Raw genomic sequence first — 12,304 nt, 5'->3', positions numbered from 1 at the left:
AGACACTGTTGTCGCCTTAGACGACTGGGAACATTGCCTCTTCTTACTAATATATTATATTTCATTTCATTTTCATTTATTTCTCCAAAAAAAGAATCACCCACGGTGGTACAGGAGAACAGGTTTCTTAACATAATTAATATTTAACAAGATGTCGGTTATACTTTACAAATATTTGGCGATAAACATTTTGCTTGAAATTTTGTACGAACATTTAAACAGAAACACTTGCATAAAACACACACACATACACCGTTACACTTAAAGGTATATATCTATTATACATATGGATTTTGCAAGGTTCTTGATTTCTTTTACATTTCTGGTGCTCAACATTTTTTGTATTTGTATTTTATTCGGAAATTGCGTGTATTCATTTGAGATAAGTTCAGATCTAGATTCACGGAACACTTCACATTTTAACAGGTAGTGGAATTCATCGGCTATAGCTGGCGATATACACTTCTTTGTAAGGCGTTTACATCCATCTTAACATCTCGCCTGCAGACATGGTGTCATAATAGCAGCATTACTAGTGAATATAAAGCCGGATTGGGAAATGATTATTCTACAACTGACCGTTTTTTCTCCTTGAATGCCATCATACAGAAATATGCACGTTATCAAAACAGGTAGATTTTATGTGTGTTTATACATTTTGCCAGCGCGTTCGATACAGTAACTTGTTTAAATGTATTCTAAGATTACAGCATGTATTAGAACATCAAATGGCCTTTCTCTAAGTTTATGTTTAATCTGGGAACCTGTCAAGGTTGTATATTAAGCCCACAGCTGATACTGCTGGGATACTGCTATGGGGGTTTATCTAGATAAAACTGAGATTATTGTGTTTAGACAGTCTGGTTCTTTACGAAGTTACGAACAATGGTATTTTGAAGACAAACAGTTAGAACAAATGTTATATTTGCGTTACACTTTCTTAGTAAAGTACAGATTCTAGTACTTTGTTGGGTTGAGTCCGATCAAGGATTCGAACCCACACTGTCGGAGTGAGCTCCTAATCGCCAGCGCACAAAGTTAGCGATCTAACCCACTCAACCACCGAGACTTCCAAAAATATAAAAGTCCGACAGCTAGTAATCTAGATCACGTACTGTGTGTACCCCTCTGACAAGTGTAAATTGGCACGAAATCTATGAACACACAATGCCATTTAGAAAGTGGTCAAGTGTAACAAATGTTATATTTTGGGTAAAACTTTCTTGGTAAAGTACGGATTTTAGTACTTTTGGGGGTTGGGTCTCATCCAGGATTCGACCCAAACTGCCAGATTGAGGCACCCAAAAGACAGCTATCTAACCCACTCAGTCGCCGAGGCTTCCACAAAAATTAAAGGTCGACTGGTAGTCTAGATCACGTACTTTGTGTACCCCTCTGACTAGTGGGTTCTAACTTATTTCAGACAAGGGGCCGTGGGGCAGCCTAGTGGTCAAATCGTTTGCTCGTCACGCTAAAGACCCTGGTTCGATTCCCGACATGGGCACAATGTCAGATGCCTATTTCTGGTGTCCACCTGCCGTGATATTGCTGGAATATTGCTAAAAGCGGCGTTAAACCATACTCACTCACTCACCCACTCACTCACTCACTCTTTCAGACAATCGAAGAATCCACTGACAGTTTATCTCATTCTTAAAGTTATGAACGGTACAAATCACTTCTAAATATTTCTTTAAAAACTTTATCAGCTAAATTTGGATGTTTTGCTTTTGGTTTACATATAGAGCCTAGAAGAAATTCTTATTCCACCCTCGAGGAAAGTTTATGTACTTATTGTCAAGCAGCTGGAGAATCCATAAATGAATATGTAATCCATGTTTTGTTTAAAAAAAGTATATCATGATGCATATTACTCTTTATGTACATAATTTAGAAACCTAAGACAATCTGATACACATAATTAGTAACAAAAATGAAAAGAAATCTTTGCTATTTGCTGAACCATTTATATGAACTGTAAATTGTAAATACTTTTATGTGCGCTTCAACCTTTTCTGGTTTTGTGATGCGTATTTTGAGCTGGTGGCCTTCGCGCTGAAATACAAACTGTCTGTTTGTTACACACTGCAAAGACGAAAACCTCGGGGTTTTTTCCTTATATGGTCGTTGGGCAAAATAACGATAAAAAAATTATTTAAGGATTGAAGTTGTATTTGTTGACGTTCATCAGCTGATGAAGACAGTGACTCACGTGAGCAAATTCCATGATGCGCGATGAGCTGATGAGTGAGTGAGTGATTATGGTTTTACACCGCTTTTACCAATATTCCAGCAATATCACGGCGGGGGACACCTGAAATGGGCTTCACACATTGTACTCATGTCGGGAATCGAACCCGGGTCTTCGGCGTCTTAAACCACTAGGCTTCCCGACCGCCCCTCATCAGCTGGTGAACGTCAACAAATACAACTTCAATCCTTATATTGACAGATACATAAATCATAACAAACCGATCCATTAAACATCAAACTTTAATTATTTAAAGCGAACTATATCAACGCGGAGAGTCGTGACGTCGAGACGTCATCCGTCCCAAACATTCTATTTGGAGTGGCATCCCTTGGTTTTACAAACGGTAGAAAATGGCGGCTACGGTAATGTCATGCATGTGAAATGAGCACCCAGAAAAAGTTAGCGTTGGAAAGAAATCCAGACTTTGCTGATGCTGAAAATGGATTGATATTAACGTTCTGTGAACTTTGGGTGTGTATTTGAGTCATACCGCGGCTGCTGATGACGGGGATTACCGCATCAGGCGACGCGGTTGGATTTCCCGAAGCAATACACGGCAGTGTGGAGCACAGTGTTGTCTTTTGGTAAGTCGAGTATTCTCTGTTATAGCTTCGAATGGACGCTTCATTTCGACATATATGATCTGTCTGGCCTCAAAGCCCGCATCATTCATGGCCTGAATCGATGTCGTCAGTTGTTCCTTATGATTTTCTGTGTTATTTTTAGACATTGAGGAATTCCCGTAAAGTAGTTCTGTATGTCTCCGCTGGAGTAACGAATCTATGCATAGTCCAATCAAAATCGCGCAACGAAATCGAAATGCGGTTCCTAAACTGTCATGCAGATTTCGGTCGACTGCAGGATTTGCAAAGCATGTGCACCGCCATTTCGTTGTCAACAGATATTTTCAAAATCTTTTCATGTTTTTAATCAAGGTGCTCGCGTGATTTGAGCGATTCGCGATGTAGGACCCGTTTTATCATAATATAGATCTTGATTATCGAGCAGATCGTCCTGACGCCGCCATTTTGTTTGAAGCAAATGCAAGTGATACGAGAGGTGGATTCTGATTGGTCCATAGGAGAGGCTTAGAAGGGGCATAACTGGTAATAGCCACTGGTGGCGCTACGATCGAGCCCAGGAATTCCAGCCCAGTTCGGCAAGGGTGGAAACTGGACTTTTAGAGTCAGTTAGCTCTCTTGCCTCGGGAAGATGACTTTTTTTGTATGCTTTGAACGCTCAATCACATTATTTCAAATATAAATAATCGACGCAAGAGAATTAACGGTCTTGCTTATCTGCCGAAACGGATTCCGGTCCATTGGGGTGGGAGGTGGTGAAATGGGATTTTCAATATTATTGCGTTCAATATTATTGCACTTATATTCCTGTATTGGATTTCATACTCCTAGTATCTTTGCCACAGAGCCCGAATGCAATCGGTCTGTCTAGTTATGTGTTTCTCAACATCACGACTACGTACTCTACTAATCACCTTCTGACCATTACGCGTCGGTTCCTCTGTGGGAGAGGCGGTCCTACAGCATGGGAGGTGTAATCGTTAGTTCAGCACCGTGACAACCAGACAATCAGGTGACCAGTATCATGAACAACGATCTTTTGGGGTACAATGCCACGTCGTCAAGCAAGTCTCCGAGCCTGACCCCAGGATCCATAAGTGAGTGAGTGAGTTGGGTTTAACGCCGCCTTTAACAGTATTCCAGTTATATCACGGCGTGTCAGCTTAATGTGGGAGGAAAGCCCGAAGTGATGCAGCTCTTAGACGTTTACCACTTCGGTGAAACCCACGAGCACGGGTATGGTGCTGACAAACCTAGAAGCATAATCGGGGCGAACCGGAATTGAAATCCACAATCATAGGTTTCTGGCGTGCCCAAGGGACACAACTCTGCACAGCGAATTGCGGCGCCTTAGACGACTGGGTCACCCGTGATCCATTAAATAAGTGCCAGGGTTTAGGGAGGCGTCGAACTCTCTGTAAAGGTCAAAGTATGTGATAGCATTGCCATCATGGGGACAAGCAACGTGTCATATTTAGTAACTTTCTCTGAATGCATTAACACAAACACATGCATAACCTCGCAATTACACCGATCAGCGAGGTGTGAAAGGACAGCTGTGATTGGATTAACGAGCAATGTAACAGTTGTCCTCAGCAATCAAATAGATTTCTTGTTTAGTGTGTTTCCGGGGAGGCTAGTGGTTGTGTTTCCGGTAGGCTACATACACATCTAATATTGGAAAGCGGCTTGACGAGGATGAAAGGGTGTGACTAAACTGCTTCGTGGAAAATGAGGTTTCAATACCTGTTTGAAGAGTAAGTGTGTACTGTGGTGGTTATCTTTCAACTTGACAACATGACGGGAGTGAGAGAAACTGTCAAAAAGGAGAAACTGAGAAACGAGCTGTGATGAGTGAGTGACTGAGTAAGGTTTTACGCCTCTTTTAGCAATATTCCAGCAATATCACGGCAGGGGACACCAGAAATGGGCTTCACACATTACACCCATGTCGGGAATAGAACCCGGGTCTTTAACCACGAACGCTTTAACCACTAGGCTACCCGACCGCCTCTGAGCTTTGATGACGTGCCTGCATAAAAAGGTCACGACACAAAAGGAAATACACGATAACACGAGTAAACCATTTCCATAAACATTATATATCAACAAGAGAAGAGACCATTGTACAATTCTGACTATAGTGAGTGAGTGAGTAAGGTTTTACGCCTCTTTTAGCAATATTCCAGCAATATCACGGCGGGGGACACCAGAAATGGGCTTCACACATTGTACCCATGTCGGGATTCGAACCCGGGTCTTCGGCGTGACGAGCGAACGCTTTAACCACTAGGCTATCCGACCGCCCCTCCGACTATAGCATAAGCATGTGTTTGTGAATCACTATCCCAGGTGTTGGCGAAAAGGTCAGCGTATCCTGCTCTTCTGGTGACTACCATCACAAACACATACACAATCAAGTTGGTCGGTTGGTTTGTTGTTTAACGCAACACTCAGCAATATTCCAGCTATATGACGGTGGTCTGTAAATAATCGAGTCTGGACCAGACAATCCAGTGATTGACATCATGAGCATCGACCCACGCAATTGGGATACGATGACATGCATCAACCAAGTCACCCGATCCCGTTAGTCGCCTCTTACGACAAGCATGGGTTGCTGACACAATCATGTGTTCACCTGTGCGAGTAGTCAAAATATGGAATACATGATCGGACTCATATTTGTCTTTAATGTAAAATATCCTCTACATGTCTTCCATAAAACATTTCGAAAATTATACTAAGGCCTTGAATACTGATCAAAAAACATTCGTACGACGCCCTTTGACATTTTGGTAAAAAGAGCATGCTTGTTTGAAATACAGTCAGACCCCGGTATCTCGAACATAGCGGGCCGTGTTGTAACTTCGAGATATCCGGACATTCGAGATGGCGAGGTATGGGGAGCCAGACGGACAGATCGAGTACCAAATTGAGTGTTATAGATCCTTCTCAATACGATTGCATAGACGGTAGCCGAGAACACAACAGATGTCGAATGAAATTATCAATAACAAATTTAACAAACGTCAGGGACAGATGTCTCTTTGCAATTAATACCCATGGTTTCGGTGGATGATACTAAGTTGGACTATATTGCAAGTGAGATCTGCTTTTGACTTCAATCAGATGGGTGAGGTGAAATTGCGTTTAACGTCGCGTCCAAGATTATTGCACTTATATAGCGACGTGCATGCACGTGTATGTGTGTGTGTGGCTGCTTGTACTAGTCCGGACTGATGCCGATTTATAGCTCACTGAGATACCATGCCGCAGTTTAACATGAATACCCCACTCAGACACAGTATACTGACTCCGAGCCGACCAGTCCTTGTTTTAGCCCCTTAATGCCGAGCGCCAGACAGGGTAACAACAAGTACCATCTTTTAACGTCTTTTGGTATGACGCGGTCGGGGATCGAACCCTGGACCTTCCGCTCACCGGGCGGACGCTCTTGGAGGCACATCCATAAAATAAATAATAAAAAAAGAATTGAAAGTAAATCAGTTGAGGGGAATTGCCTATTCCCCCTTCTTAAATAATATCAGATCCGGCCTGTTGCTTGCTTGAGTTTAATTTCTTGGCCAAATTCACGTGTTTTTATTTTACGAACCCGAGACGGAGGATGCAGATCAACAGGGTGAGGAGCTCAATGAGGATGCCATAGCCCCAAATGTCACATACATGTCATATATCACGAAGTCCGGCATTTCAGTTAATGTTTACTAAGTAAACTTTAGAGGACATCTGCTTGATATTTTGACAAATTGAGCCCCAACAAAGACGAACTAGGTGGTAGCGTCAGCTGGCAAAGTCATAGCTTTTGTGTTTGGGGATTACCAGCGTAAGCCGTCTGTAATGAGGTGAGACATTGTGTAGAATACTGTGACACACACGACGGCAATACAGACAGTATATCAAGGAAATATGTCGAGGCAAGCTCCGTTCAAATGTGCTACTACTTCATGAAAAGTCGCCTGTGTACACTTTTATATTTTTTTAATGGTGGCTTTTAATTGCTTCCCATGCTTCTTACTATCCTGAACAGGGGTACGTCTAAGGCGACGCGATTCGCTGTGCAGAGTTGCGTCCCTGGGGCACGCCAGACACCTATGATTGTGGGTTCGCATCCCGGTTCGCCCCGATTATGTTTCTAGGTTTGTCAGCACCATACCCGTGCTCGTGGGTTTCACCGAAGTGGTAAACATCTGAAACCTACATCACTTGGGGCTTTCCTCCCACATTAAGCTGACACGCCGTGATATAACTGGAATACGGTTAAAGGCGGCGTTAAACCCAACTCACTCACTCACTTATGGATCCTGGGGTCAGGCTCGGAGACTTGCTTGACGACGTGGCATTGTACCCCAAAAGATCGTTGTTCATGATACTGGTCACCTGATGGTCTGGTTGTCACTCACTCACTCACTCACTACTATCCTGAACTAGCATACTCTGTTTTAACCTCTATTACACAAAACTTCTACCTAAACACAAAGTACCCATGCGATAGAGTCTTTGCCAATGATTGCCTCCATCAAGGTCATGTCACCTTCCCGAGGCAAGAGAGTTAACTAACATTAAAAGTGGACACTGGAATTTTATAGTCAGTTAACTCACTTGCCTCGGGAATATGAGGCCATGTTTGGGGACGAAGGAAAAGACTTCAAAAGCGCTGATATAACAAATAGAGCACATCGGCGGACCAAACGCGTTGAAACAAAAACTGAGAAGTTCAACGATTTATATTCTGTTTCGATTCGCCCTCATACTAAGCAACATCTGTCGTGGCTAGGGAGGCGGTTGACTGGAGACAAAGCAAGGTAACATGCAGCTGCTCTCCCGTGATATTCAAGGATGGTCTAATTTAACTGGTTAATGTTACTAATTTTAAAACAGTTAATAAGCGCTAACCACTTCCGAAGGTATCACTGCACTGAATAGGTGCACAAGAAAAATAATCCGTTTTATAAAACACAGTTTATTCATGGTAGAATAGAGATGAACTTATTCTGTTACATTTAGCGGTTTAATCAACTACCTCATCATTTAAAACAGAACAGGACTGTCTCCCAATTACCAAATTAGTATTTCTTGATTAGTGTGTACCTATGTCATGACGGACAACAGACAGTGTACTACCTCTGTCATGACGGACAACAGACAGTGTACTACCTCTGTCATGACGGACAACAGACAGTGTACCACCTCTGCCATGATGGACAACAGACAGTGTACTACCTCTGTCATGACGGACATCAGACAGTGTACTACCTCTGTCATGACGGACAACAGACAGTGTACTACCTCTGTCATGACGGACAACAGACAGTGTACCACCTCTGCCATGATGGACAACAGACAGTGTACTACCTCTGTCATGACGGACAACAGACAGTGTACTACCTATGTCATAACGGACAACAGACAGTGTACTACCTCTGTCATGACGGACAACAGATAGTGTACTACCTCTGTCATGATGGACAACAGATAGTGTACTACCTCTGTCATGACAACAGACAGTGTACTACCTCTGTCATGACGGACAACATACAGTGTACTACCTCTGTCATGACGGACAACAGACAGTGTACTACTTCTTTAATGACGGACAAAAGACGGAGGATCATGGTGTCTATTGCAATGTAACAGATTGTAACCTTGTAACTGAATAGTCTTCTTGTGTTATCGATCGTCATAACCTATGTGAAATGTTTTGTCAGATATGTGTAAAAGAATACACACTCACACACACACTCACACGCACACACACAGACACAAACACAGGCACACACACAGACACACGCACACACACAGACGCACACACAAACAGACGCACACACAAACATAGGCACACAAGAACAGACACCGTATTAATTCACAGTCATTGCAATCAGGTATTTGGCGAGAGAGTTCACCTGAATCAATTACTTCAAACACCTGGCTGCAGCCACCATCTGCTCTGATGTTGAATGTGGTATACAAGTTCACACTATCTGTGTATAGGTATTTGCAGCCCCATCTCATCAGGTAGGTTGACTGAACACTACTACTTCTTAACCTTTCGATCGATGCCACATCAAAAATCATTTGTAACCTGAACCTGATTTTTATGGAATCCTAGAAGAGACATTGTCACGTTGTGGCATTGTCGCGCTTTGGTTAATTTTGACACGTTTGCTTGTTTTGTAAGGGCGACAATACTGCAACGCGACAATGTCTCTTCTAGGATTCCATAGATCTATGTAAAACAAATTATCAAATAACACACTTAGTATATTCCACCTCAAGACGACGGCCCTCTAAAGAAGCAGGCCTGATTAGATCCTTCGTGAACAAGGAACCTATTGGACGTTGTTTTTCGTTCCGGGAAGGTAATGTCTGGTATGTCAGTTACCAAAGTTGTGTCCGGTGAAATTCCATAATAAGACTTGTACGATATGTCCCCGTGAACAATTGATTTGTCTTTGCGTGTGTTTGTTACGACTGCCACCGATTGGGCAGGATACGTTCACCTTGTTATCAACACTTATAACGCAGTGTCTTCCTTTCTTGGTCTAACTGCAAAGCTCTGTTTTTGGCATTGTTGATAGATTTTAGGCACGTAAACATTTCTGACATGGTTGCCTATGCACACCTATATCTACGACAGTTCCTACCGGCTTACGACACTCATTACGGCTGTTATAAGAGCGTTTTTTACCATGTCCTAATCCTATCGCAATCTTCCGACACCAATGTCAGCTAAAAAGATATCTCGAGCTCTTTTGTGGTGATATATTAAACACGCCATGTCTTTGATAGTGACTTGGAAAAGTCAGGGAATGTCATCCGAACTTCATCCTGATATATGTTAAACTGCAACTGAAGATTTATCTAGACAACATCATTGCCTTTTCTCGATTTTTGTCACAGAGAGTTTTCTCAAATACGAATCGACGATGCATATTATCGTAAATCCATTTCACATTTAATTTATTTTTATTTTATTTATTTTATTGAAGAAGTCGGCAGACTGATCCTAAAGGTTAATATGACTAAATACTCAAAACAAATCTGACCTCAATTCTGCATTCAGAAACACGGGCCTTCAGATGTCACAGGACACTTACGTGTATACATTTCAAACTCATTTCTGACGTACGATTTGCGGACGTGTCATTGTCAACCTCGGCTCAACCGTAGCCAAGGTTGACTTTGACACGTCCGCAAATCGAACGTCACAAATGATTTTGAACTGTCTACATATGGTATGGCGACGCCAACAATGACATAATTTAGCGGTTAACGCTAAATGCGATTTATGCTATGAACATAGAAAGAAGATACAATCTTGGGTAGTTGTGGCCTATGAGTGGATGGCTAGACGACAGTGAGAAGCCGTAGCAGCGAGACAATATTATTATACAATCACCCCTCCGCTGTGAACTAGCAGACGAGGTGAGCGAGTGAGTAGCTTTAACGCCGCTTTTAACAGTATTCCAGTTATATCACGGCGTGTCAGCTTAATGTGGGAGGAAGCTCCAAGTGAAGCAAGTCTTAGACGTTTACCACTTCGGTGAAACCCATGAGAACGGGTATGGTGCAGACAAACCTAAAAACATAATCAGGGCGAACCGGGATTCGAACCAACATTCATACGTTTCTGGCGTGCCCAAGGGACGCCACTCTGCACAGCTAATTGCCGCGCTTTAGACGACTGGGCCACCCGTGGCCCGAGCAGACGAGGCGAGCGTTACGAGCGAATGCATTCCACTTCCTGTAAAGCAGGCTGGAATTTGGTTACCGGACAACCAGCTGCGAAGCGACTTAGATGTTCTCACCCCCCAAAAAGGCCACCGCGATAGAATCGCCGGCCAACCACACACCACGATGTTAGGTATTAGAAAGTAGCGGAAAAGTTATAGGAACACCTGTGCTCACGCATTGCTGCTAGTTTAGCATTATTTAACTTACTTGGTAGTTTTGCATTGACAATGTTCTGCACAAACGAGTTCACAGCACCAAGTAGTTCCAAGTAATGATTCGAGCCACATTTTACTGGATCAACCTGATCGTGGCGGGCGCTGATCCCATATAGTTCGTTAATTCTATTCGCCAGTCTCCGGTTGAGCATTTCAGTAGAAAGTTCAAGTTTTCTAATGTTCACAGCTGACGGCTTTCACGCAACACGTGGCAACATGAACGACCACAACCTGATGTTCGGCAGACGAAGCTTTTTTAAACAGCAAATCGTAGATAATGTCGTCATACAGACATCTGGCCGACGTTTGGCACAATTCGTTTGAACCTAGATTAGGGTGGTGTTACCTGCAGAAGACAGAAGATTACTAAGGGAAGATCGGAAATGGCACCAACGCCTACCGCCTCTGACTTGCCACCGTGTGGTGCCTAGTGTAACACAGCACAAGAAGGCGGTTTGAGGATTACGTAGTTTTAATCACAATGGCATATGTACAAGTCAAAGGAAGTGTGCCGTCCTTCCTTCCTCCCTCTAGATACTCGCCTGTACCTTAGAGTGCTGAGACCAAGTCTGCCGGTATTTGGAAGTCGCCCGGTATATATAGTAATGATGGAATGCGAAGCGTTTTGTTTTGCACAGGTACTAACATTTGGTGTGGTCAACTTGAGATTAAATTGACCATCAAGTGGTGTCCATGAGGAGGCACTTAAAATTGTTCCCCTAAGGTGACATGAAACCACCATTCACTGGTCCACGTGATATGTACTTGACATATCCACGGTGTCAGTCGTATCTGGCAAACACTGATAGTGTTATGATATGTTCTTGACATATCCACGGTGTCAGTCGTATCTGGCAAACACTGATAGTGTTATGATATGTACTTGACACATCCACGGTGTCAGTCGTATCTGGCAAACACTGATAGTGTTATGATATGTACTTGACATATCAACGGTGTCAGTCGTATCTGGCAAATACTGATAGTGTTATGATATGTACTTGACATATCCACGGTGTCAGTCGTATCTGGCGAACACTGATAGTGTTATGATATGCACTTGACATATCCACGGTGTCAGTCGTATCTGGCAAACACTGAGTGTTTCATCAGCCGTTGCATACTTCCCTCTAGGCTTCCCCTCGTTCTGGCTATATAGCTGTCGCCCATTACCCAGGCCACATCTGTAAGCGGGCTACAACTTCATTGATAGAAACAATTGACTAGATTAAGCTATTTTTTATTTTTTATTAGAACCTTATATAGACTTGGTATGAGCGGGATGACCATATACCATAATGCTTAATTATTTTCGTCGAAACCATTTATCGCAGCAGACTTGGAGGCATACTGGGTGACGATAGCAACTTGTTGAGGTGGGGGTGAGGTTTAACGTCGCGTCCAAGATTATCGCCCTTATATAGTGGCTGCTTGTACTAGTCCGGACTGATGCCGATTTATAGTGCTAGCTCACTGAGATAACATGCCGCAATTAAACA

This window comes from Haliotis rufescens, unplaced genomic scaffold (genome assembly GCF_023055435.1).
Source record: "Haliotis rufescens isolate VD_foot unplaced genomic scaffold, xgHalRufe1.0.p SCAF_43, whole genome shotgun sequence".
Lineage (NCBI taxonomy): Eukaryota > Metazoa > Mollusca > Gastropoda > Lepetellida > Haliotidae > Haliotis > Haliotis rufescens.
This window is presented reverse-complemented; position numbering follows the sequence as displayed.